Here is a 27,701-nt window from a genome sequence, read left to right on the forward strand (position 1 = left end):
TTGTGAGACCCCACCTGTGTTCAGCTCTGGGGTTCCCAGCAAAAGAAGGACATGGAAGTATTAGAATGAGTACAGCGGAGGTCCATGAAGATGAGCAGGAGGCTGTACTACCTCTCCTATGAGGACAGGCTGAAGGAGTTTGGCTTGTTCAGCCTGGAGAAGAGAAAGCTCCAGGGAGACCTTATAGTGATTTTCCAACACCTAAAGGGGGCCTACAAGAAAACTGGAGAGGGACTCTTTATCAGGGAGTATAGTGGTAGGACAAAGGGAAATGTCTTTAAACTGAAAAAAGGCAGATTTAGATCAGACATTAGAAAGAAATTCTTTACTGTGTGGGTGGTGAGATACTGGAACACGTTGTCTGGAGAAGTTGTGTTTGCCCCATCACTGGAAATGTTAAAAGGCCAGGTTGGATGGGGCTTCGCAAAACCTGGTCTATTGGAAGGTATCCCTGCCTATGACAGTGGGGTTGGGACTAAATGTTCTTTAAGGTCCCTTTCAACCCAAACCATTCTATGGTTCTATGAATCTGAGAAGGTTCTCCCAAAGCCTTCTCTTCTCCAGGCTAAACAATCCAACAATCCCTCCTTTTTTCATCTTCCCCTCATATGAGAGATGCTCCAACCCCTTAATCATTTTTTTTTTTTTTCCTGAGCCTTGCTCCAATATGCCCTTTCCTTTCCTGTACTGGTGATCCCAGCACTAGACACAACACTCTGGATTTGGTCTCACAAGGGTGAAGTAGAGGGGAAGGATCAACTTTCTGGTGATTCTCAGCATTATTCAGCCCAGGAAGCTCACGGCTTTCTTTGCTGCAAGAGCACATTGCTGGCTCACGATCAACTTAGTGTCCACCAGGACAGTAGGTCTGCTTCTGTAAAGTTGCTTTCTAGCCAGTCAGCCCCTAGGTTGTGCTGACATATGGGATTATTCCTCCTTTGATACAAGGCTTCAAATTTCTCTTTGTTGAACTCTATGAGATTGCTGGCAGCTGATCTCCAGCCTGTTGAGGTCCTTCCAGCACAAATATGTGGTGCATCAACCACCCTTCACAGCTTTGTATTATCTATAAACTTTCTGAGGATGCACTTTCTCCCAACTAGATCATTAATAACTTTTTTTTTTTTTTTTGATACCTTTAGTGCTTTCATCTCTCAGACAGGCAGAAGATTAGAACTGCAAAGTCATTCAAAAATACCTGCTGAAACGGCTCTTTTTCAGTTCAATGACTTGAAAGAAAGGAAAGATTTCTCCAGCCTCAATTTTGATAAAAAAAAAAAAATCTGCAATGTGCTATCAGCATAGAAGTCTTTTATATAGTCTCCAAATACTCTATCTGGCAGGCATTTTTGTCTTTCTTTCTAATAATGGCAGGGCAAAATGAAAATTGTGTCAACCACAGAAAAGAAATTTTCTGTGTATCAGCACAATGTTCTTTACTACAGGTGTTTTCATAATGATGATATATTATGAAAATTCATGGTGTTCAATGGCTCTCACACTCATACTTCCACCTCATCAGTCACATGTCACTGTAACACCACTGTGTGCTCTCAGTAATCTTGAAATTATGTTAATAATGCAAAACAACATTCTGAATTCTAATTTCATTTTCTTCACTAAATTTAATTGTATTAGCACATGGAAAATAGTCTTTTTATTAGGTGTCTATAAAACAGGAATTGTTTTTATATCTTCATATATGCTTCAGTGAAATTCCTTCAGTGAGAGTTGTGACAGGACAGCAGTACTCAAAATGATCAGCATCTACAGGCAAGTAGAAGACTTTCAAACAGTATCTCAAGGTAGTTAGTTGTACTTGGATAATCTAAACAAAAGCCAGGTGTCAATAACCTCTTGCAACTGGGATAAATTATCTCAAAATTATTCAAAATAATTTAACTCCTAGCAACTCAACATAGCCTGTGCAACAGAAATTTTCTTCTGGTATGTGCTTCATTTAGTATATTTTTAATATCTCAAGGTTTCTGATTTAAATGATATCAATTCCAGCATTTAATATAGGCCATCATATGAATTTGAACATCAGCAAAAATTGGAAGTCAATTAATATTAATTTTTGTGATCTTCTTGTCAGAGAGGCAGTATTTGTGAGCATTTAGTATATGAGAATATTTTTTTTCCTATCCACAAAATTATTAGCTTATAGCATTGAAGGTCTGATAATTGAGTAATAGCAGTGAACACTTTATGGAAACATATTCATGCCTGTTATTTAACAATATCATTTACAATAGCAATATGACAGCAAAATTTAGGTAACAAATAAAGGCATTAGGTATTTTAAGCCCAAATTTTTCAAACTAAACTCAAAATTTGATCAGTGCATTGTAAGAATCTTTTGTAGCATTTTACTTTGATTGTTCCAATGTTCTGCTTTAAGAACTTGTAAAAGAATTTTTGGTAAATGATTTTAAGTAAGTTTCATTTTTTTTAAAAAAATAAAAATAAAAAAAAAGGAAAAAAAAAGAATTGGAAAGGTGGTCTTAATTTGAGATCACTCACTTCAGGGGCATCCTGGAGAACATCAGAGCTGAATGAAGTAATACGTGACCAGCTGGCTACAAATCATTGTTATCATAATAAGAAAACAGAAAACCTGTCAAACAGTTATACAGAGACTTTTCAATAAGATTGATACTCACATTTATGGTTATTCAAAATGAAGGTAAATGCATTATGTTTAATATGATGCTTACTAGTTTAGGAAACATAATGCAAGATTAGGACTTAAAAATAACAACCTTATAAAAAAGTTGGTTAGTCTAAGAAGACAGTCTTCTGAGCACCAGTCCAAAGTTTGAATAAAATACATAAAGCAAATGACAGTATTGAGAGGATAATCCAAGGCACTTTCATTTTGTAAGAAATGATATATATATATTTAGTGATAAAACTTGTGACCCATTCTTGTATGAATTCTTGTATGACTCTATTTAGTGCTCATCTTCTTGTCCCCTACTTGTACTACTTGTCAACACTATATTTAGTGTTAAAGACGTAAATATTTTGAAGACATACTGATGAATATGAATTAAAATACATACAGAAATACAGTAATTTTCTTCAGTTTGATGGTACTGTTCCTTTTACATTCTGAATACTGATCTTTCATTTCAACAGCAAGTTCTTACAAAATATAATATTAAAAGTAGTAATAATTCAGAAAAAGTTGCCTTTTTCTTTGTTTTTGTTGCTACAGCACAAAAGCTGCTCTGAATTAACTAGAAACTGAAAAGTGCCAACAGACATTGATCAGACCTGGCGCTACCCTAATTAGAGTAACCAGGTTTCTAATGATACGAGCAATAACTAATCTCTTGACATAGAATAGCTAGTCAGTCTTGTATACAGGCCTGTACTCCAACCTGTACAAGGTAATAGAAATCAAATATCCTTTTTCAGATATTTATGAAAATGAAATATAGGTTTGTTTAGTACAAACTGGAAAGATTGACAATACCCACAGATTATTTCTAGAAGTTTCTAAATGCTTTTTGTGTGTGTCTTTCTGTGCCTTTGAGTTGGTCTTTGTGAATGTCTGTCTACAATCATTCAAAAGTATTCTTTTTTTAATGAAAAATAATATCCTTTATTATCACCAGTCTGCATAAGTATTAGATAAAAATACAATAGAAAATATCATAGCTAAGATTCATCAGTGTAGATTACTTCCTAAATATTTTGAGTCCAAAATATAAAACTTAGCTGTAGTTTCAGAAAAATGTGCAGATGATAGCTATGAACTTTTTGTGTTTTCATTGTAATTTAACATCATTCTGCTCTGCTTTTGTTACTCTATTATGTCCCCATGTAAGTTTTAGCTAATACTGCCTGTTTCTCCAGGCTGGGGTCACAGCCTTAAGGTTAGGCACATTTTTCACTTTTCTTTAGATAGGAATCTGGTGAGAATTTAATTCTCTCCTGACTTCTATGAGTGAAAGTGACTGCACAGAAGTGAGTGACTAAAATAAAGTTGTCAAATGAAAGACAGGTTTTTTTGTTGTTGTTGCTTTTGCTATCTATTCAATCTCTTTTTTTTATTTCCATATTTGTCATCATATAGTATATGTAATAAACACAGTTATGCATTTACTTAATGTACGGTACACTACAGGGACTTTTCCAAATGTGTATCTGTATCAAAGGTCTTTTATGCTTATGCTTGGTTTTAAGTTCTGAAGTTTTGTAAGATTTTATCATCGTGATTGAAAAAGTCAAATTCCTCAAGTTCTCTCTGAAATAATTTGTGCAAAATTACTTTTCAATTTTCTGTAGCTATATTACTCTAGAAGAGTGGGAAGAGATGTGATAGCAATCTTCAAAGAAAAAGCAAAAAACTGTCTTTTGTTTTTGTTCAGAATAGAAAGAACAGAAAATGATAACTTTAACTTCCAATAAAGATATTTAGGACTTTGGGAAAATATTTCTATATATAGACAGTTAAACACTGAACTAAATAGTCTGTTTCTTGTTGTAACTTTATCACTAGAATTTTCAAGTACAGCCTAGCTGAACTTCATAATCGTGAAGGGATAGCTAGTCCTGCCTTGGGGAGATGGATGTATGGTTTGAATTCTCAAGCTCCATATAGCCATAACTTTTGATTTCTGGTTGTTCACATTTCCCATAATTTGAGGATTTCAATATTTGAAAATATTCACCTGGTATTTTCTTTTTTGCTTGAACCCAAAGAACTAGTTCTTTATTCTGACAGTACCAGTGTTTTTTTTGTTGTTGTTGTTTTGTTTTGTTTTCTATAGTACATCTGTTATGTAGCCACACACTGACATTCCTTTGTTCTCATATATACAAAGAGGAAACAGTTACATTTATTCAGAATCATGTTTTAGGGTAAAGGAATAAGAAAACAAGGTGGGGAAAAAAAGAAATTCTGCACAAGAGAACACAGACTTTTTGTTAAACTCTGAGAACTTCAGCTTCGTTCTTTACGTTTTGTCAGTCATTTTCAGAGTAGAGTGTAGATTGTGAAACACAATCGTTCTGAGAGGTCAGGTTTTGCTTCTAATTTCCATTAGTCCAAAGCCAAGAGAGAATTATGTCCAAAATGTCTGGAAAACTCTGTAAACATTACAGGTGCCTAGAAATATGAAAAGGCACATATGAAAAGTACACAATATCAAATATACAGTGATTTCATTATATCATAAATGACAAGCAGAAACATTTTATTCAATTTTGTAAAATGGAGGTTTCATAAGAGTGGTAGGAAAGAAGGGTAATTTCAGGTGATTTTTTTAGAAAATGCATCTTAACTAAAAAGCTATGAAAATAATCTGTGACATGCTGTTCTCACAGAAATCACATATTCAGAACTGTATAAAGTAAGTGGTAGTGCATGTTGAACAATGCAGTTTTTAAAGATGTATGACAGATACTTCTTTTCCTTGCCTGAATGTGATAGTTTTGTGACTTTTATAATATATATATATATATATATATATATATATATATATATAATATAAGGGTTGGTGTGGGTCATGGCACACAGAAGGGAATAGCCTCAGAATGTTTCTGTTGATATAATTAATCACTTAATTTCTCACAGGTTTGTTATCTAAAGAGGCCTTGAAGTCTGTGACTTCTGCTCAGGAGATGTAATCTATATTGAAGAATTATTGTAAAAGATTAAGACCCATAGCTGGTGTAACTTGGGTTGATATAAGTTCTATTAGAGAAGTTTCCTAGTGCTTTGGCAATTTCCACGAGCAGAATATAACAGGTGAAAGTATCTAACTTTACTGAAAAAGCTTTCTACATAGTGCCTTAGGAGGTTAGATGAAAGAACCATTTCAGGACTTCCATTGCTGATGTGTTGAGTATATTTTTTCTGATGCAAAAAAGATCTCCTTGTCCAGAGCTTCAAATAGAAGGGAGTTTATGAATATTACTTTCTGAGAAAAAACACACAGCATGTGTTTATATATATATGTGTGTGTGTATGTGTATTAGAACAGAACCTGTCCATTCTGTTACTCTTTACACAAAAGAGGATTTTAAATTTTTCAATATGTAACCACCTAAATTTAAGATATAACAGACAATCATTTTGTTGATAACTGTAATGGATTAAAATGAAGATTTCTTTTTCAGCAGCTGAGCCACAGTAACCAATTATGTGAATGATCTCCATTCATTCCACTGCAAAATTTCACAACATTTGGGCTTTCTCCAGGTCACCACTAGCAGTTGGAATCACTCCTGCTTAAACTTCCCCATTTAAATCTGGAACAGACATCTGTGTATACATGTTTATTAGAAAACAAGTCAAAACAGAGTAACTGTAAAACTGTAAGTTTTCCTTTGAATAATAGAATATATGTACATATATATGTAATAGAGCCTGATCATAAAATAGGCTTATTACACCATATACCTGAGTTTCCAAACTATGTGCATTCTATGAGTAGCCAAACAGAAGTTATATTTGTTATAGTTTTACCAAAATATCTCATGTACACTTCATTATTTTAATGTACAGCTCTCCAAAAAAACAAACAAAAACAGACAAAAACAGAGGGATTAAATGCATATGGTGTCTGGTATTTTACAGCTCAAAACCCTTATGCAAAAACAAAGGCAATAAAATATTTGCAAATAGTTCATTTTCTTGCTATGGTTACCTAGGGCCTTTTATTCATGTTTTGATTTCTGTAAATGTGTAAGAGGAAAAGGGAAATGAAAAACTGAAAAGAAATAACAAATAGAAATCACAAAGCTTGATGTAGGAAGTGGAGGCTACAATGAAATAACCAACTGGGACGGTATCAAATGAAACATTAGTCTTACGTGGTAGGAATCAATTCTTGCAAAAAATGGAACCAGGCACCTTTGTATTCAAAAGCAGTAGGGCTACCTATTGAACTAAAAGATACCTCACTTTTCCTGTCAGCAGGTGTCCTGTTTTTAGTCTGTAAGCAGTCTGGTGTACAAAACATAAACATGTGCTATATGCTGCTTTCCCTTGGCAGTCTCTAGCAACTTTGTCTACTAGGAATTAAACAACTCTAGCAAGTATTGTCTTGTAGAGAAAGGAATTCAAACATATACATGAAACTCCTTTCATTAGGTTTTCTCTGGCAAAATACCAGTGACTTTTATACTTTTCTGAAGCTTTGCCACATCACTGAGGTTTTTAAAGCACACAGAAGAATTTTAAAAAGTCTATTATTATAACCAACCTGACCCTCTCTGACTTTTGAAAACAAAGATGGTCTGATATAGCTCTCTACTTTATGGCTGTGTTCTTTGGTGTACTCAACTAGTATTAGCTTTCCCTATTTGATTAGTGTATCACATCTATCACTAGCGAATATTGATTCTGAAATGCCCATTGCATAGAAATATTTATAAATAGAAGTCCCTCTACAATTGTTACTTTCCTACTTGCTTAATGTCGTTTCATAATATTATAAAAAATATATAAGCATAAAAATTAGAATTTAAAATTTAAGATCTACTTTTTCTAGAACATTTTTATCTAGTTGAATATGAATAGAAGACACGTTCTTTAGAGTATAAATCTTTGACCTACAATACTTACAAGATGGCTTTGTGACAAAGTCATTCAAACTAAAATTACAATTTGTAAAGATTTCCAGTGGACTAGCTACTTCAGAACAGTTGTTTGTCCCTATACTCATCTTCTGTGATAATAAAAAGCAACTTATTTCACTTACAGTGAGGAATTCACAGCCTCTAATTTTGTCTCATTTGCCATGACATAAGAACACACACAGAGTCAGTGCTACTTGTAAAGCCATCCACAGTCTGAATGCCTCATGTTAACTTCTTCATAGCACCATCCCCCTGGTGTTCCAATCTGGCTTCTCTGCTTTCTATACACAGCAGTGTTCCTCCACAATAATTATTTTCACAGTACAACTCGTCTAAAATATACATATTCAAATATCTGTCCTTGATATGTACATCAAAAAATATTTGATGGTTTTGTTCGCTCCAAAACCTCTGTTTTTATGAATTAAGCAGTCGGAAAACTTTAAAAAGCAGCTGAAGGGGGAAATAATTCTTAGAACAGAAACACTTCTAAAATCTTGTTTAAATACATGAATCTGTGATACAGATATATACATGAAGCAAGCCAATGTATACACTGAATATGATATACATATACATAATATGACTACTGAATATACGTGTATGTGATATATACATGAAGCAAGGCAATGTATACATTCCACATTCAAGATTACAAGTCAGCTCTTATTTTTTGAATCTTAATCTTCAGAAGTAAATAAAAACAATGAGATATTACAGTAATATTTTATTTTCTTATTCAGATAACAACGACAACAACAAAGACAGAATAGGACTAAGCATAAATAGTAGAAGCATACTAGCTTTAAAAGGGAAACTATAGCAAAAGTTCGTAGCAAAAACTTTTGAGGTTTAGCAAGAACAATATTAGGCATTAATCACTGCTTTAATATTAAACTTTAAGAATGTGTTATAACCCATCAAGTTCGTGGAACTTATGAATGTGTTTCTAGTTAAACATACGCTAAAGTGTTTTGCTGACTAGGGATGGCTTCCTAAATCAGAACCTGGTATAATAAATTCTCACCTTTTCTGTAAACTAATTAATTTCCTGCTGTTATCTTTTCGTTGTTGTTTCTCAAGTGCACGGTGACATTTTGTCATATTCACCTATTTTAGATGAAAAGATGGTTTCATTTTTAAAATCAATATTGGCTTTTTGGACTTATCTTTGCTTTCATTAATACCTTGCTGTGCAGAATATATGAAGATGGTCACAGCAGAACTCTCTTTAATCCTCACACTGGGTTATGTCTTTGATCATCTATTAACTGAGACTATAGTATATTAACTTTCAGCTGAGTCAAGATAAAAGGTTTCTGTGAGAGGAAAGTTTCCTTCTTTGCTATTCAGCACTCTTGGATATTAATAACAAGCAATATATGAGCTGTCTTTCCTTATAAACAATGTAGACCAGAGAGAACTAACGCTCAAACACATTTTTCTGTATAGACTTATTGTGTTTGATACATTGACAGAGGTTCATATCATATATCTCTTAAAAGAAGAAAGCCCTTGAAAAGGGCAAAAAGAGAAAAAGGAGGCGTAGGCTTTGAAGATGTAAGTAAACTGACGTCATTATAGATTAATATGAAAGAGCAATACTCCACACAATTTTGTGAAGTTTAACTTGAATGAGTAGTTTAAAAGTTACAATTAGTTCTTTTCAACCCTATACCATCTTTAAGACAGTAAGACAAAAGAACATAACTAGTGCCATATTTGAACAGACCAAAAGCCTGTTTAGTCCCTTATCTCTAATTATGGACAGGAGATAATATTTCACCGAATGACTTGGGTAAAATTGGCAGGTAGAATTAAATGTTCATATATTAAGCTTCCAAGTACATTTGTAGTTTACTATCTGTCTCAAAAATGTTAAAGGCATTATCATTGCTTTGACAATTCTGGATCTTCTAAATAAGTATCCTAATTTTTAATTTATTTTTTTTCACAATTCTTTGTATCAGCTACTTTCAATGACACTAAATGCCATAGGTTTATTACAAATTATGATTACAAAGACAAAATTTCTTTGGATTTATCAACTTGAATGTTTCCTTATTCATATTATAGAGGAGGATGTATGTGTGGCAGCTTAGTGCTTGGCTGTTAGCATTTAGTGTTTAGCTAAGATGCCAGAGCAATGTTACCTGTCAGTTGAAACAAGGAATGACTACTTTCCCTCTTTTTTTCCTGGTAATTGAACTTGACATTTGTTCTAATTCTGTGATAAGAAATTTTCTGGACTTCTGTTTCTTTTTTTTTTCTTATGGCTGTAATACTTTCCTCAAAATCTTCTGGTTGTAATAGTGAATTTGAGGAAAAAATGTTGGAAGTGTAGTGGTCAGAAAGTGGAGACTGGGAAAATATTTTTTTCTCTAATACAAAATGTGTTCAAAATGTGTTTTGCATGCATTTAGGGGCTTGATTTTTTAGCATTTGAAGTCTCTTCTCTTGTCATTGACTTAAATTACTGGAGCCATTAATTGTGATGATCGTTCACAGCAATTTTGAAAATTAGTTTTTAAACAAGTGATGTGCTAACCAAATACCGCAGAGTAGTACTTCCTAGCAGGGGAACAAATTGAAACATATGTATGCATTTCTTCAGTGTATTTTATGTTTCTATCAAACAATTTGTAGGGATGTTCAAACTAGGTATTAGGAAAAAATCCATTACTGTGCTGGTGGTCAAACACTGGAACAGGCTTCCTAGCAAGGTGGTTGATGCCCCATGCCCATAAGTGTTCAAAAGACATTTGGATAATGCCCTTAATAATATGCTTTAACTTTTGGTTAGCCCAGAAGTGGTCAAACAATTGGACTTGATGGTCTTTGAATGTCCCTTCCCTCTGTTCTGTTCTGTTCTATGCTAATTTCCTGAAAGTCCAAGAGGCCTCACAATAAGCAGTCAAGGATCAAGGAAGAAAGTATTCACACCAGAAGGAAGCAACAGGAAGATACAGGAAAAGTCTCAGATTTGTTCTCTGTCCTTTTGCTACTTAAAAAGGTGGGAAGAAGGGCAACAACTGTTTTAGCCAATAGAATCAATAGCAGAAAAGCTTTTATGTCACTAGAGAAAGATTCCAACTTAACCTTAAAGAAAGAAGAAGAGGCTAGGGGACATACCAAAGAATGTGAAGATCTTTATTGTTATACATAACCCTAATGTGCTTTGCTTCATATTTTTGTAACAATTCTGCTATCAGGAAGCAGAACGAGTTTTTTGCTAAACATTCTAATCTTAAAATCCCATCTAGTGAGCAAGTTAAGGGAGCTCTCCTGTGGTTAACAGCAGTTTCACAATTTTGGATGTGGAGATCATTAAAAGTAGACTGGGGTCATTAGCAGGTGCTTGCTTGCTTCTCTTGTTCGCGGTATGTAAAGAGTGCCATGTGCCTCCAAATGCACAAAGCAGTTGGAAATCAAAGAACACACAGGTCAGGGGAGACACATTTACATTTTGAAGGGATGTGATAACCAGAGAAGCTATTTTGACAAGCTGCATGTTAAAGGTCGCTGATAGCATCTACTAATATTTTGAGGAACGTTCCTTACCTGAACATTTGTGTCGTTAAGATAAAGATGATCTATCTTGCTCCTTGCTTCATCTGTTTTTGCATCACTATAGCTTATAGAAATAGTGTATGGTTTTTGTTGGCCTGCAAATGCAACTGCGTCATGAAGGGTCTCTTTTGTGCTCCCTCAATCTCTCCACTAGTACGACTATAGTGTTCCAAGGCTCTGCTTTGTGGAAGGGACATTTGTCCTTTCCCCTTCCTTCCCTCTGAATCATCTAGAAAACTTTGGACTCAAGACTTTGGTGTGCAGACAAGTTGGCACAAACTTTTCCATGAAAAGGTATATGGGATTGTAATGTGACGTGACAGGTTTTTGAACAAGATAATAATAAACAAGAAGGAAATAAACAGTCACAACGTAATCATCAGCCACTAAACACAGTATGGTTATACAGTATCTGGTGAAACAGTCACCTTAGGGACCTACAGTAAAGCAGAGGTAGCACTTTGTTAGCACAAACGATTTTGCTAAGTAAGAACATGAGGTTATTTTAATAGTAATTTGAATTTCAAAAGCAGACCAAAACACAAACCTGAGAACAGGCTTCAAGGCAAGGCAAGCTTTTTCTGATTAATATACTCAGTTCTCCATAACCAAAAATCCCTAAATCTCCTACTGGAGATAACTTTAAAAAGCATGCAGAAACATTATAAAAACAACATGTTAGAAAAATGTAACACAGATCACAGACAAATCCTTATTATAAAAAATAAACAAACAAAACAAAACAACAAAAAAAAACAACAACTAGTTTTTGTACTGCTTCCCATGCAAGTCATTTTCCAGGTCTGATTCTAAGTTAAGTACTTTTTTTAGCATATAGATTGTTTGGAAGATAAAGGAATAAAATGATTAATGCACATTTATTTCTTTTTCAATGAGTGTTATATGACTTATCAATTTTGTAAATGCCTTATAACCATGCTGTTGTATATTTTTCAACACTCGTGAAGAGAGCAATTCTCATTATATCCATTCTACAAATTAGGAAGGGTGACACAAAAAGTCTATGTGATTTTTTTGCATGCCATAAAGATAAATGGGAATGTATGGTAACTAGTTGCATCTATACAATTGGAAATTGGCTCTGTTTGAAAGAGTACCACTTATCCTGTAGATGTTCAGGATCTAAATTAATCTCACACAGCTATAACTGTCAAAATATTTACCATCTAGGGTATCTACTAATAAGTACCTCATAGTAGTCATTCATTCTGCTAATTTCACTTTTGATCTTTCAAAATTTTTTGATCCAGAATTTTCTGCGTATATGACTCTATTTTCGATGCCTGACTTCAGAGCAGATTAGTGAGATTCAGCTGTCTCACAGATTCAGCTGTGAGTCTCTAGTGCAACATAGCACTACTACATAGTACTACATTGTACGATTGTTGGAACAATAATATTAACTTTGGGAAACCAGCATACTTGCATGGTAAATATAGTATTTGAACAGTTTCTTAAATCCTTTCAAACTAATATTCAAACATATTCCAAATTGCATTTTCAGCTCAAGGATGTTTTATGTGGCAAACCCATATAGTCACTTTGGCCTTCCCAACACCAATTTGGAGATAGCAGAGCAGCCTACTCCCTTTGAGTCATTAAAAAAGTCCTCTTGAGCATCCTTAAAACATTTTCTATACTTCAGAAATCTTTATAGTGAATCCACGTCCATTTTCTTAGTACACTGATACTGATTTATAGTTTTTCATTTAAATCATGTAGAATGTACGTTGACTTAAGCATAATGGAACTTGGCTGTTGTAAGCTACTATCTCAACTTCTGAACTCAAAGTCAAAGAACAAACTCATGAGGCAATAATCCGAAGTAAATGATGGTAACTTGCTGGTATACTCTGGCCAGATGATTTATCAATCAACCTTGCTGTTTCCTTCCTTCACTGGAATTGTTGAGAACTTTTGGAGCATACCAGCATATCTGGCTCAGTGTTACAAGACACTCTTGGAAATGAAAATACCACATTTTGCAGAGCTTTGTTCTTTGGATTTTATGCTTTGTGTTTCCCTTTCTGCTAGGTACCACCTGTTTTTTCATAAAACAGTTATAGTTTTGTTTTGCTTTGTTTTTTTATTCATGATTTTAAGGAAAGGAATAACATGCTGTTGTTACTCGTTTTACAAGCTGTTCTGTCCTAATGACAGAAATATGATGCACATCATTCAAATACAAGACAATATACTGCCACTACTGCAATTTATTGAAAGGTAGCCAAAATCTATATGATCTAAGATGACTAATGATGCTTATTAAGATTTATAGTCAATGATTATATTTCTCCATCTTAATTTCTTATAATAAACCAATCAGTTTAAATTACTTTGGAAAAGATTTTTTTTTGGCTAATGTTTCTTCAGCTGTCAAACATTATTCTTCTTTACAGTTACGTTAACTGATCGACCTGTCTATCACATTCACTTTCATTAATGATCAATGTAGTCATCCTTCCCTGAAAATTAAAAAAAAAAAAAAAAAAGACAAAATAAAGAAATATTTCCTGTATTTTGGAAACTAAGTTTCTGATGATTGCATGCTGCCAAATCTGCCTGATCTTCTTCATTTTTTTCTGAATACTGGGGGACCTCATACAACCTTGTGGGTGCCTGAGCAGAACACCTAGACAGCTGAAGAGTCAAGATTTCTGAAAACAAACAAGATTTGCTTCACACACTGAATCTGTTTTCTCTTGAGATTTTAGAAGCATAAAGGATTTTAATTTCACACATCGATAAAACGAGAAATGTATTTTGATACAGGCAACTTATAAGGAAGATATTGATTTAACCAAGTCGGTTGTGAATTGTGAGGAATACAGTTGCTTACTGCCTGGACTGAGTTTTTTTGTCATCAAAGAATGTAGAGAACATAGCAGTTGTCTGTAAAATAGGAAAAGGTGTCCTTCATTTCATAGGCACAAAATATTTGACAGTGGTAAGGTCTGTGGAGCCATCTCCAAAAGGTTTGACATTAGAGAAAACAGTTCCAGGAAAAATCTACAATCTATGGAAATAAATGCAGTGCTTTTTTTTTTTGTTGTTTTTTTTTGTTTTTTTTTTTGTGTGTGTGTTTTGTTTTTGCTTTTTAGAGAAAGTATCTTGGATTTTAAACCTTTCTTTGTGTTTTGTGTATTTTATGTAATGGACTTTGTTAACAAAGTCAGTAAAAATAACAGAACAGTACTGTGATTGTTATTTAATATTAAAAATATATATATATTTTATATATTAAATGCATTTGAGTTCAGTCCACCATGAAAAAATATTCAGAAAAAATAATGCTAGCAGAACCTGAAAAACAGTTTGTGCAATGTATAGAGAGAACCTGAAATCTCAGGTCAATAAAATTTCCAAAGCTGACAGAAATATAAGTTGTAGCAAAAATGTGCAGTCGTTTCCAAATCCTCTCTTGAATCATAAAGCTGGTAAAGTAACAGAAGCATATTAATAAACATTCCCCATGGGATTTGGGGCCACTTAATACTCCAGGTAATCCAATTTGTCTTATCATCTTGAGAAGCACAAGTTTATATAGGATATATTCTCCTGGTGTTCCAAGGCCTATTCAATTACTGAAAAAGTTTAGCATTTTTATGACAAGCTGAAAAGGGACTGATTTTCTCTGATTCTTTTCTGCAGTGATCTTTTCTTTGACAAGGTATCAATATTTCTGGTCTTTCCGGAAGACCCAGCTGTTGTTGGTATTACTGGTTTATAAAGTTCATTGACAGAAAAGGAATTGGCAAAAGGCTTTTTTTTAAGAACTACTTGCAACTTAGAACAGATGTGTTCTTGATAGGTTTTCCCTGATTTCTGTGATAAAAAAACTTGCTAATTGGAAAAGTGTGGTAGAGGACAGCAGAGAGAAGTTTGTAACTGAAGCCATAGTTCTGCTGTTTGTGTTTGTATCTCAGGTTGTTATCCTGAGACATGGTGCTAAAAGCTAGAGTAGTATTCTTTTTTAAATGACAGTAAGCAGACTGGAGGATGTCGTACTACAATTTGCTGGGAATCCACTTACCAGTCAGTAAAAGAATGGATTAGAATTTCCAACGAAATGGGAAAAATGTGGGTTGATTTCTATGACAAATGGAAACACTGTTTTAGAGTAAAATCACTGCTGTTTAATGTCTAGAGACCTTCATAATAAGCACTGAAAGATGGGTGGGCTCTGAGAATAATGTAAATGCTAGGATGTAAAATGTATAAGAAAATAAATAAATAAAAAAAGACTTGTATAGTTTGGCTTGGCAGATTAGTCTTAAAATTTTGCACGTTGGCTAAAACCTGTGAATATTAATTAAGCAGTGGGTCAGAAACATTTTGCCAATTTTTTTTTTTTTTTTTTTGTGGCACTAAAAGTTTATGTTCTTCAAAAAGCTTGCTAATTGATGTGGTGCCACCATCTTGGCTTGGGAGAAAGGAAAATAGTGAAGACATAATGGGTAATCACTGTGGCCTAGCAGGGGCTCAGAAAGAAGAAAAATACTGGAGTAATAGGTAAAAACAATAATGACGTTTGCATAAATAGAGAAGTATGAAAGAAAATAGAATTATTTGACTTCTGGAGAATAATGATTATACAACAGACTTGTGTTACAATAAAGCCACGCTAACATGGTAGTGTTTTAATAATTCCTAATTTAAGCACTTGTGCAAGTGATACTGCATGACATATCAGTGATATTTGTATAGATGCGTTACACATGATGTTTCCACTGTGAGTTTCTGTGGCTATGATGCACCGGCAGCTGTACTTGAGTCTCTGAGTCTATGGATTCCGTGTGCATATTGGCTTCTCTGGAGGATGAGTTAAAATGATTTTGTAGTGAATTTCTTCCTACTTTATATTGGCTGATATGGGCCTGTCATATTGAATGATAATATCCCTAGAAAATATAGGCTACTCATATATCAGTAGATTAAATGGTTTCAGTGACAATGTAGCACTCTCAGAAACAGTTCACTAGAATTTTCAAGTATCATTCCTGGTAGGCAGCTTTCCCTCTTTTGGAGGCCAAACTTTTGGTAGCATAGACACCATTCGTGCTGCACCAGTTGGCCTTTGAGGCCAGGAGTGTTCCCAGACACACTTAATTTGCTAGCACAGACCAAGCCATATGGTCCTGACTCTCACAGAAGCCATGGTTGTTAAACATTCCCTCAGAGGTTCTGTTTTGTACTGTCTCATCTGGAGCCTCTTCCCTGTGTTGTGCAGTGGGTTTGGTTACCTGTAGTGTGATAAAGCTTCCTTTCCAGCTTTTAGATTAAACTCTTGACTCTGAAGGAAGCATTAAGTATGTTCTTCTAAGGAGGGAGCTGGTGCCCTGTAGTTTAATGAGACCCCATTCCTCCCAAAGGGAAGATGTGGGTGAGCTCTTGCAGTAGAAAGACTTTTTCCATTGAAGGAATATTTCTGTTGTTACTAGGATGAAGCTGTCCAGCTCTTCTGTTCATTGCGAATCAAGAATGAGTAAGACACTCTGCTCTAAAGTGGTTGTGACGCATATTTTGAGTGGCAGAAGGTAAGACAATATACCTAGTTCTCTTCTGCTTTCATTCTTTTAGATTTGTTTTTTGTACAGTGATTAAAACTCAAGTGGACCTATCTGATTTTTTTTTCTCTGAAGATGATATAAGATCTCAGCAAAGGGCCCTCTTAAGCAACAAGCAGAATAGCTTAATTAATCAGAAGTCAAATATAGCTACTACAAACTTTCCATGGGTCATCTTTATAAAGGATGGAACATAACCACATCCCTGCATTCAGCTATGAAATACTGTCTACTCAGCACAGCCCTGGAGTAATAGATCTAATGAACCTTAACAGTCTTAGGCCTGACTAGTCTAGGTAGTCTCCAGAGCAATAAAAGATGTTTTAGTAGCAGCAGATGACAGACTTGAAATGGTTGCATTGGAACTATCTTTGTTACAGGTGATTTTACTGTAATTTTCAGTAAAATTCAAAAAAGGGTTTGTTTACAAGCACCCAAACACTATATAATTAATTACATCACACTTTTGAGCACAAATCACTTTATTCAGAAGTAACTCAAATTAATCCATAGTGAATTTTAGTGTGACTTTCGATCACAGAAATAGATTTCAATAGACTAACATGCTACTTCGGGTTACAACACAGAACCCAGAATCTATCTATCTATCTGTATATACACATGTATATTTATAAAAAAAAATGGACATTCATAGCCAAATTTGTTTTTGGAATGCCAGTTTAAAATGAGATGGGCCTTAGCAACAGAGGTGTTGAAAACCCCAAACTGCATATTTCAGATATTTCTCACCAACTAAAAATCCATCTCAAAATGACTTAATACCTGAAAAATGAAGTATTTGAAATAATGAGTAACTGACTCATGCATAGTTCACTAGCAGTTATGTTATATTTCTTGATCTAATTAAGTTTAAAACAGTTTTCCTCTTACAAAAAAGTACCTATTTTAAAAAGCTAGCCAAGGCTCACTCAAAAATTCCAAAGTATTTCAACGTTTTAGGTTAAGTACCTCCGTGATACAGACTTATGCCCAATGTATTTCATTTAGAACTAAACTCTTACATGTTTTGTATTGAAGATGGAAAACATTTAAAAAATTAACAACTTTTAACATCTTTATCCTGGTAAGTCTTGTCATAGTAAGGTATGGACTTCAAGTACACCTGGAACAGATTTTGCTTTTAGAAAACTAGATGATAGAATGGTTTACCTATTCCTTTCAATCACATGATTTTTGTAACTGGAAGGCAAAAAGACTATTTCAAAATGAAAGATTGCACCTAGGAACCTGATTTCTTCAAGAACAATTGAAAGCAATTACACTACTCTTACAATGTTGCAATATTTATATGCTTAATTCTCTTCAGGACTGGGATTTATCTTGAAGGTCGTGTAACTGTACAAGTAAACAAGAAAGAACATGCTCTCCACTTCCTGAATACTCTACTGCCATTTATTGCTAAATTCAATGTTCAATACATTTCAAAAACTGGTAACTGAAAACTGTGTAATTGCTAGTTTTTAGTAGAATGAGATACTGATATGAAAGATAGGAAATCCATCACTGACCTTCCTAGATATAAATGAGTATTAGGAAAAAAAATTAGTCTGGAAAATAGAAAAAATAATTTCAATATAGAGAGTCTCAAAGCTGGGTAGGAACTCATGTGTGAACAGGCATAGGATTGTTGTGGTGGGGACTGGGGAATGCTTCAATAGACACACAGCTGGTTCCATAAATGATCTTTCAATCACATCTCCAGGTATCATGACATTATGCAAAAAATAAATAAATTTTATTCTTCTTAAAAGCTAAAACAAAGAGATGAAAGCTTCTAACACAGATTGATAAAGTTTTACAAAGTGACCTGAATTAAGCTAAGCATGTCATGAAGGAGAAGATTAGGTACAAATCCCAAAACAGAAATGAAAAAAAGAGTAAATAACACTTTTTTTTTTTCCTGCTTGTTTTGTAATCTCATGATTCTTTGGGAGTACATAATCATGAATGAGTATGAAGTTGTAAATAAAAGCAGGAAAAATATTTGTTCTGTCAGTTATTAGGTAATACAAATTTCAAAAAGTAAAGCATTTATTGATAAATTATATTAATTGAAGTATCCTGAAATAATTTATTTTAACACAGTAGCTTGAAAAAGAAGGCATTCATCACATAGGTTTATGAAATTATGTATATTTATTTTGCCTTTTAGACATAAATTTGTCAAATAGTGAGCTTGCAGTAAACTTAAACTGAGACACTGGACAGCAGGAAAAATGCTTTTTTTAAAGAAACATTCTTGAGTTAACAACATTTTCAGACATAACTATGGATTTACATACATAACCAGGTATTTAATCATTCTTTTAAAATGGCCACTGCATTTCTTTTGATTATCCATTTCTGTCTGTAAGAATAGAAGCATCCAGAATTTGAAATAAGCATTTTGACCTTTCCTCATTTTTCCTATTAAAAATAAAATCTTTAATTCAAAAGAAACATGTAGAAACTATAGATTCTATTTTCAATGCCTATTGATTTTTAAACAAATAGCTCAGTAAGCATAACTTCAAATGAATGTTCTTAATTATATTAGAAAATACAGAAACAGTAAAAACTAAAATGAACATTTCCATGAATAAAAGCTTCTATTTGTATTGTATTGTAAATTAACCAAATTATCTTGTATTCTTTTCCTTCTACTCTCATACACATATGCTTTATCTTCCTTCCTTCCTTCCTTCCACTTCTAATCCTAGGTCTATAGCCTATTTTCCATAATTCATCAAAATTTTCCTCTTTGTTTGTTCTCTACATCTTAAAAGAAAACATGAGCATGATTTGGTCCAGATTTCTACCTGTAGTGAAAATCAGTGGAATCACAATTATATGTATCCATAGGAAATTTTACTTTTTGTGCTATATTCACAAATACCAAAATGTTCTCATATTGGCTTCTGTGAGCATAGGAGAGTATAAAACCCGCATTTTGAAAGCAAAAAGGGCTTTAAATCCATAGTTAAAAAAAAACCAAACAAATGAAACCTTCAAAATTAAAACCAAAAAGAGCTTTAAACACACACACACACAGGAACTTTAGCGCTATTTCTAAATATTTCTGAAATTTCTTCATGGTCAGTACACTGTAGTAAAAAAACTGGCAAAAAGTGATTACCAAACTTTATTATATGAATTTTAAATTCAAACTCATCCTGAACAAATTTTAACCTGGTCCTGTTTGTTTACTCATGATCTTTGAATATGTTTGTATTCTAAACTAAATAATAAGGCTGACTAAATAAATAAGGCTGACTTTACCAAAAGAAATTCAGTTAATCAAAATGTTAAAATGGAAGATATCATGGTAGACAAATCAAATAAATTGTGAATGTAATAAAAAAAATATCTTGCACTCCCACACATCCAGGTTATTTTATCTCAGCTGTTTTGGTAGTGTAATACACGATGTATGACAGAGTGGTGGGCAAAAACAAACCAGCTGGGAACCATGTTCTGCATAAGCATATAAACAGAAGCCATTACTTCTTCCATTGCTACCAGTAATAACTGTGAATAAATGAGTTTAAGAACAGTTTGTTTAATTTGATGGCAAATCTTGAGATCCTTAAGAGTTGTAAAAGCATATTAAAAAGATGAACATTTAGTCATAACTGGTTAAAAATCTCTTATTTGTTCTGTAATGTACTTGCTTTAAAAAACAGCATGTGACTTTTGGTCAAAGGAACAGGTCAAAAAAAAGAATATACTAATTTTATTAAGGTTACTCTTTATTTTTACTTACATATAGAGTACAGAATAGCAATTTGTGCGAAGATCCCACAGTATATGTGTATAGGCTCAAGTACTGTTGCTGAGTATATACAAAAAAAAAATCACTATGAGGAAATAATCTAACAGATTACATTCAGTCACCTTCTGAGATCTGAGTCAATCAGAACCAATGGCAAAGAAAGGAAATGAAACTGATTTATGTAGCATCAACAGATTGTTTCCAGGACTGATAGCATTCTCCACAGAACAAAGTGCTATTCCATCTTTGGTTACTTTGTATGAAGAGAATATTTGGTAGAACACTGTGTGTTTCTCACTAGTGAGAAGGAAGAAGTTGTGATGAAGTGTTATGTTTTCAGAAAAACTCAGGCAAATTGTTAACTGGCTGATTTAAAGTGGGAGTTTGTTTCTGCTAAAGGGAAATCAGAGACAGAACTGTGTAAAATGAAGAGGTGATGCTTGGATACAGTAAGCATTGCATGGAGATTCTGAAAGTGAATTATTAGTATGTTTTTTAAATACTGATCCCAGCAGTTGAATCAGTTGCACAGAAGTGTTAGAACACTTTTTCACGAGTAACTGTGAAGTCTGGAGTATGTTCCTGTTTTTCTGAAAGTTTGAAGATGCTAAATGACATACTGTTTCGAACTGTCACATCATAAAGGCTGAGCTCCTGTCTCTAAATAAAAATTGCTAGAGGTGAGCAAGAGGGGAAGTATCTATATGTTCATTGAAGTTCAAAGGTGTTTTATGTTACAACTCGGTATGCTTTGTGAGCTTTAAGTACCAGCAACAAAGTGGGAAGTTCCTATGTCACTGTTGGGAGACTTTCAGATTCACAGCTTTTCTTTCTACACTTCTTTGGAGAATGTCAAGCACTACTTCACAATGTGCATGAAATGTGTATTAAATATTATTGTTTTGACGATAAGCCATGCTACATTCTTTTTCAAAAGGTATGAGAACCGCTGCATACTTTTTATTAGGACATTGCAAACAATGGTCCTTGGGTTTATATAATGCTTTTTCAAAGTGCAGAGCTCTAACATGAGTATTGGTCTAAACTTAAGCTGAGCTTCTAGGAAAAAGAAAATGTAATGGTTTATCATATTGCATCAACATCCCTTTGTTTTGTTACATTTGCAGGCTGGCAAGGTTTTCATTTTAGATAATATATGGAAGTATCTTTCTATATTGAAAGACCACATATGCCTAAGGACTGTATCACATAGAATGTACTTTATATTGTAGTCTCATACATCTTTTCCGTCATTTTGAAGGATCAAGGAAAAAAATCTGTACAGAAGGATGAGGGGATGATTTGTTTCCCATCTTGACTAAGATGTATAGATTTCTCTTCTCTCCTGTACACTAGTTGTCTGCCTAAAAGTGTCTGACAATTTTCCTAGTATTCTAGTGATAAGATTTATTATTATTATTTTTCTCATTTCAAATATGAAAGTTTTGATTTACTCATAATAGAACACAGCTATCTGAAAAGAGAGGAATTTTTCAAGGTGGGAGTGATCTTCTCTTAAGATGACTTAATTTCTAGTTTCACTGAAACTGCTATTTTATATGTAAATGAATGCAACAATTGGAAAAGAAATTGTCTTCCTTGAAAATGGTAACCAAAATTTTGTTCCCTCCCTCTGCAGATAACTCTTGATTTTTTCTTTTAATGTAATCCAAATAAAGTCTGCATCCATTCTAAAGAACTGCTGTTAATGGTAGTAAGAAAAAAATGTACACTATAAACTGGCAAAAACTTATAAAATGTGATAATGAATGTAGTCACAAATAAAAGCCAAAAGATTTGTTAGAGGCCTAGATTCATAGATAATTAAAAAGGATTGGAACTTGCCAACATTTGTTTCACTTCCTGTAAGAGAATATCAACTAGTCAATAAGACACATAGCCCATGCAAGTCTGCATTCTAGTTATGTTTTGAGCAAGTTATGTTTTGATTTCATTGGCATGCTCACAGAATGGTCAGAGGAACATGCAGTGTTTTTTGGTAATCTAACAGAACTGCACATAGCCTTTGCATCCCAGACAGCAGGTACCTGCCATATATAAACATATATAAGTATTGCAGAAGTTAAACCTCTCTCTATCAGACAAAATTTAGGTTATTTCCTGATGGCTACACTTTCTGTTCATAGATGTCTGGAGTTCTGCATTAAATTTCCCTGGTGCTTTGAAGATCTTTCCTTCCCTATGATGCCTGCAAGTGGATTACATATAGTGTGGCCAAGAACCTTGGACCTCAAATCTAAATCCTGTAAAGCATTTCCCCAACTGTCTTGCTTTTATGGCACTCTTTGTGGACTGGGGAGATGCATTAAAATTGTCTGAAGCAGAATAAAAAACAGAATCTCAATTCATCCACTGAAACTGAATACACTCTGGATGACAAGTGTAGGGAGTGTAAGGTAGAGAGGACTGACAGCTTCTACCTTGGTTGTGACTTTTAACAAAGGGCTGCTTTAACTTTAGGATATATTGATGGTCTATAAACATAGATTGAAGCTAGGCCTGCTTTGCAACCTCAAGTAAGGGAACTAAGTCATTGAAAGCAATGACTTAGCTCTATCTTTGATAGTTCCTGTTAGACGACTTACATGGCACTCTCTCAGCATACTGCTCTTGTGTGCCCTTACCCTAAATATTTCAGCTCCTAAGCTATGGAACAGGATAAAACTTGATGAAGTGGACAATGTTTATACAATCTGTGGTTGCACTAAATAATGATAAATGGAAAACACCGTGGAATGGAATGATAAGTGATTTCGCTTACGTGATTTTAATGAATCTGGAGAACTTGCTAAAAAAAAAAAAAAAGAAACTGCAAAGATTAGGCTAAATACTACTAATGATAACGCTATATGTATCAAAATGCTACAACTATGAAAAAAATCAAATTGCAGAGGTAAAGTGGGAAACAACTAAAAAGGCAGCAGTACTAGACAAGAAGATATAGTAAAGCACTTAATTTTAGTCAATTTTATTTTGCAGTTGTAAGAGAGGGACATTTCACGCTGAAATGTATGTTAATGTAGAAATAGAGTAGACTCCACTCTGAGGTCTTTACTGAAATACTACCTGATTTGGAGCTGAGAGGCAGACAAGCCAAAGGGATTCCACCAGAGAAGTGTAACATTAATTTTATTTAAAAAAAAAAAAGAGTTATGAAGAAATAATTTTTTTATTTTTATTTATATATTTATTTTTTCGTCACCTTAAAGGTTAGGTCTGGGGAGGAATATGTGATAACTCGCCTTGACTCCTATTGTACTGGGAAGGCTGATTAACTGTTTTTCCTACAAACAAAATGAGAGGAAGTCAATTTGATCCTTGTTTGTTTTGTTTGTTTTTCTAGTAAAAAAAATCATTACGTTTGGTAATAAGAAAAAAATCATAATGTCTTTCAAAGAAGGTGAAAGAATGTCTTTCACCACTGATTTTTAAAAGGAATTTAGCAAACATCTTTGACAGATACATTTGATCCAACATAATAGATGGAATAGATAATCTCCTGCAGTTAGCTTCTAGAGATTTTTCTGTCTCCTTTTTGCATAAGAACAGTAGATTAACAATCAATTTATCACTAATATTCATGGTAAAACTAATCTCTAGGCAATAGTTTCTATTGATCACAAGTCCCGGTCTAAGCACTGGGGCAGGACTTTCATTGGGCTTTGTTTAGAAAAGTATTCATTAATCTGTGTCATTTCATAATTTAACAAATTAGGCAAAAATAGGAAATAAATAGCAGTATATCTTCTCTATAATACATGGGATTTTACTGGTGGTGGAAATCACTATATTTTGAGGGACCTTGAAAGCAAGATACTTACACAAAGTAATATATAAACTGGAATAGCTTTCAGGAAAATGGCATACTTGTTTTACTGTTATTTTGAAACAACGAAATTTCAGTGTCAGGTATTTCAATAACATCTGTGTGCTGTTTGGATAGTCTTAGCCATGCTTAGTCTATAGCAGTGAATTTTGTGCAGGACTATCTCTCACTGAATATGTGAAGTGACAGTTCAAGAAGCTGAGTATATCCACACCAGAGATGGACTATCAATTCTGATTGACCATGACAGGATATACAAGAAAATGCAGTTTGCTTGCAAACAGGATGTAGTTTGGATGTAAGCCTGGAAATTCTTTGTCCTTGGATCTATGATCAAATAAATATCAAATAGCTCGGCATTTCTTCAAGCAAGCCCAAAGGAAACAGATACCTGAATGATCAGTGTTATCAAATTTTACTGATACAGCAGTTGGATGAATGAAAAGTTATGTGTAAGAAGGCTAACAGAAACACAGGACTTGTAAAAGGGTGGTGAAGAAGTAGTGTGGGTGGGAAGGATGTTGTCACTGAGTAATCATTTGGACAAGAAGATTGAAGAGTGAAACACCAGAGGAGAAAACAGCTTTAAATGAAAAAATAAAAATAAAAACCGGAGGCGGGGGGGGGGACGGGGACGGAAATACAAGCACAGCAGACCTCCATATAATTCGGTGGCTGAGTAAACACTCAGTTGAGATGATTGTCAATTAATTACTTTACACTGCATCAAAGAATTTGTTTTAGTGTAGGTACTTTTCTTCAGACTCTTTGAGTGACTTTATAGTCCCGGTCATTATCAGCCCTTACTGCACACGGCTTATGGCATTGCTTTACTTAAAGATCCTTAGTACAATAAGGGACAAAGTTCACCATTCTAAAAAATACACTTATTTCAGCTGAGTAAGCTGCTTGCACTTAAAACAATACCGAATTTTCCTCCTTTGCTGATTTTGCTGCTATTCTTGCTGAGAAGAGCAAGGAATATCTTGACTATTTTAGGCAATTTCAGATAAACATTTGGATGACAATCCATCACACACACATATATATTCAGTAAGGGGTTTAGGTCTTTTTTGGAACAGTGATTTTTTTTTGCCCCATCTATGGTTCAGATTTTTTTTTTTTTTTTTTAATTCGGCATGCAGAAGTCATACAGGCAGCTTTTATGTACAAAAATAGCAACTTACATGTTTCTTCAATGTTTCTTTAGAATCATAATCCTGAGAATCACAAGAACAAACATCCCAATGGGAAAATAGAGTAACTTTGTATTATTTTTTCCTTAAATTTCTTTCACTAGTCTTCTACCACTGACAGCAATAACAAGTGTCTCAGAACCTTTCTTACTTTCTTTTGTCTAAACAAAATTTTGGGCAGAAAAAGGGGTTGGGGTGGGGGAAGAAAAATGATACATATGCATCCAGAACATAGAATCATAGAATATCTGAGTTGGAAGGGACCCACAAGGATCACTGAGTCCAACTCCTGGGTCCCCAAAGGACCATCTTATTTCCTCCCCTTATGTCTTTGAGGAGGGGGAGTGAGAGGTTGTGGTGGAGTTCAGCTGTCCAGCAGGGTAAAACCACCACACGTGGCTTCAGTGTACCATTGATGCACGTATGTGTGATGCTCAAAATGTGTGTACACAATGCTGTAACAATGTTACATCAACTGTTCCATCAACTTCCGTGTTTATTCCTGTGAACCGTAGTCCCTATGTTTTGGTATATCAGATATATGTTTGTGTGTGTATATATACATATATGTATATATTTAAGTATTGCAGCATCTGTGTTGGAAAATCAATGATTTGGAGTTGTTTGGGGTCAGGCACCACGTCTCACTGCAGTATTTGCTATTATTTATCGTCCTACTTATGTCCTTACCTATCTGTCGATTTATCTTTATTTGCTGGCCTTCATATGAAAGATTTTTTAGTAAATATAGACAGAACAGGATGGCAGAAAGCAGACTGAAAGAAATCTGAATTGTTTCCTTTTTCTTTCCATCAGCACTTTGATTTTGGAAGCATTTTGGTGTGGATCTTTTCTAATTCAGTCTTCTTACATAAGACAAAAATAATCCATATCCAGTGCTCTGGACATGGATAGTGCATGCTTTTCCTGTGGCATCTTAGTCTCATGGACACTACAGGGATGCTCCTGAAGTCGAACTAGTCAATTTAAACAATGGTGCAGTCTCTTGCTGGCATTTTAAACCAAGTGACAATTTTGTGTTATCCTCCTTACTTTTCATCTTCCTATTCAGTGTCAGCAGTGTCCTAGCTTTCCATCTTCTGAGTTTTTCATTTGTCTGCTGACAATTTGCCAAGTAATGATGTTCTTCCAAAGAACAATCTTTGCCCCCTCATGGAGAATTTTTACCTACTCTTACAAATGTTTACTTTGAAGTAAGGAAGCTGTGATCTGAAATATCACTGATGTAGCTGCAGGCTGAAACAGTGCTGAAAAGTTCAAAACAGAATTATAATGAGATCTCCAAAAGTAAATGATGATTAGTTTTAGCACTTTGGTTAATAAGATTGCATGTGAAGACAAATATACTTTACTCTTATACATCATGAAAATTATTGGCTAAAAGGAAATAAAGAAGAAAAATTGGATTGGACAACTATTATCAATAGTGCATTACTGCAACCTAAGTCTGAATAAACTGCTCTTAAGGAAAAAAACAAAAACAAAACAAAACCTGACATGCTGTGTCCATTTTTAACAATCGATAGAGTGTCTAATCATGTGGAGCACAGAATGGAGTCCACAGCTAGGATCTTTATTTGCTTTTAAGCACATTGAAATGTGAACTTTCCTTAAATGTAAACAGAACCATATTTGAAAGCATAGATATTCTAGTAAAATATATTTTGAAGCTGAGAAGTTAGTAGTTAGTTATCAGCATTTGAGTATATTTGACATTCACGTGCGCTCTTGTTTTACAGAATTGTTTTCATCAACAGATTGCTCTTGATATAATTTTTAAGCAAATGTTGGAGATATTCCTATATACAGCATAATCATATCTGATACTTTTCTTGATATAATATTTTTCTTACTGGAAGATTTTTCTATATTTATGGTGTAGAAAATGTTTTAACATTTTTATCACTTAATGATCCCCAAACCGTTTGGTGTTGGATAAAGTATTTAAAAATTCAGAGGAATAGAATCCTATGCTATAACAATATATGCTAATATTTTGATTTCAGTACCTGGTGAAAGAGGACAAAGATTGATTTAGGGACCATTTAAGAAAACTGGGCATACACAAGACCATGGATGGAATGGGACCAGGTGGCATGCATTCCAGA

The 27,701-nt window shown here is 34.0% G+C and overlaps 1 long non-coding RNA gene across 2 annotated transcripts; it reads left to right on the forward strand.

The window, feature by feature from the left end:
- Positions 1 to 1,912: 1,912 nt before the first annotated feature.
- Positions 1,913 to 27,701, forward strand: LOC121069922. 2 transcript variants are annotated; one of them, XR_005819758.1, is made up of 3 exons: positions 1,913 to 1,947; positions 16,632 to 16,727; positions 27,600 to 27,701. It is a non-coding gene; the product is annotated as an uncharacterized LOC121069922 (long non-coding RNA). The 2 variants fall into 2 exon arrangements; XR_005819757.1 differs by lacking the exon at positions 27,600 to 27,701 and adding an exon at positions 22,677 to 23,268.

The sequence above is a fragment of the Cygnus olor genome, chromosome 4, assembly GCF_009769625.2.
Source record: "Cygnus olor isolate bCygOlo1 chromosome 4, bCygOlo1.pri.v2, whole genome shotgun sequence".
Lineage (NCBI taxonomy): Eukaryota > Metazoa > Chordata > Aves > Anseriformes > Anatidae > Cygnus > Cygnus olor.